Source organism: Oryctolagus cuniculus, chromosome 18 (assembly GCF_964237555.1).
Source record: "Oryctolagus cuniculus chromosome 18, mOryCun1.1, whole genome shotgun sequence".
In the NCBI taxonomy this organism is placed as follows: domain Eukaryota; kingdom Metazoa; phylum Chordata; class Mammalia; order Lagomorpha; family Leporidae; genus Oryctolagus; species Oryctolagus cuniculus.
The window spans coordinates 36436341-36437722 of record NC_091449.1 but is presented as its reverse complement, the minus strand read 5'-3'; the positions used below and the strand labels follow the sequence as shown (position 1 = coordinate 36437722).

The window sequence follows — 1382 nt, the reverse complement described above, 5'->3', positions numbered from 1 at the left end:
AGTGAGCCGCGGCGCCGGCCTCCAGAACTTTTTCATCATCTCAAACAGATATTCTCTACCCATTAAGCACGGCTGCCTACCCCAGCCCCAGAATGGAGAGCATTCTTCTCTGTTTTACTTTTGTCTTTGTTATTATTTTCCATTCTACCCTCTCTATTCATTTGCCTATTCTGGGTACTACCTTAGTGTGTAAGTGGATGCTTCCAATATATGTCCTTTACGTCTGGCTCATTTCACTTAGCCTGATGTTTCCAAGGTTGTTGTGTTGTATTACAGTTTTGTTCTTGGGGCTGGCACTGTGGTGTAGAGGTTAAGCCTCCACTTGCAGCGCTGGCATTCTATATGGGTGCCAGTTCAAGTCCCAGCTGCTCCACTTCTGATCCAGCTCCCTTCTAATGCACCTGGGAAAGCAATAGAAGATGGCCCAAGTCCTTGCAGCCCTTTCCACTTGTGGGAAACCCAGAGGAAGTTCCTGGCTCCTGGCTTTGGCCTGTACTAGCCCCGGCCATTGTGGCCATTTGAGGAGTGAACCAGCTGATGGAAGATTCTCTCTCTCTCTCTCTCTCTCTCTCTCTCTCTCCCTTTCAAATAAATAAATAAATAAATAAATCTTAAATAAAAAGCAAAGAATTTCATTCTTGGAGTGCTTACAGGCCAGGCGCGGGTTTGGCTGCCCAGTGGGGCTGGGGCTGCTGCAGGGCTGGAGCTCAGGTAGGGAACGCTGGGGTTGGATCCTGAGGGCTGGAGACCGCAGACCTTACACGGGATGCAGACTGGTGCTGCCTGGAAAAACTGAACAAGCTCTCTGGACGCTGGGGCCCCCACGCTGATGACTGATGATGTCTGCCAGTAACAACATAGCACAGGCCTGGAAGCTGATGGAGCAACTGCTCATGGAAACCAAGACTGAGCACATCAAGGTCTCCAAAGCCTCATGGGGACTGGCCAGTTACCGCAACAGCACTTCTGGAACGACCTCTTGCTGTTCAGAGTTCCTGCTTCCAAGAATCCCTTCAAGGGCAAAAAGCCTTGTATTATTCTATAGCTCTGTGCTCTGGGGTATCTGATTTTCTCCATCTCTTTCTCTCTCTCTCTCATCTCTCTCATCTATCACCTATCTCTATCTGTGTATTTCTATCATCTACCTAGCTAATCAATCATCTGTCTCTATTATCTATCTATCTGTCTATTATCTATCTATCTGTCTATTATCTATCTATTCATCTTATCTCAAAACCCATCATTTATCTATCATCATCTATCTCTAATCTATTATCTGACTACCTCAAGCAAGCCATCATTCAGTATTTAACACAAGCAAAATATCTCAAATCTCCCGAACTTTTTTTAATTCCAAAAGAATTGCAACATGTGTGCACTGC

General features: G+C 45.9%; 1 pseudogene; it reads left to right on the top strand.

Annotated features, from left to right (window-relative positions):
* Positions 1-836: 836 nt before the first annotated feature.
* LOC138846389 (guanine nucleotide-binding protein G(I)/G(S)/G(O) subunit gamma-7 pseudogene) lies at positions 837-1045 on the top strand (annotated as a pseudogene).
* Positions 1046-1382: the final 337 nt, after the last annotated feature.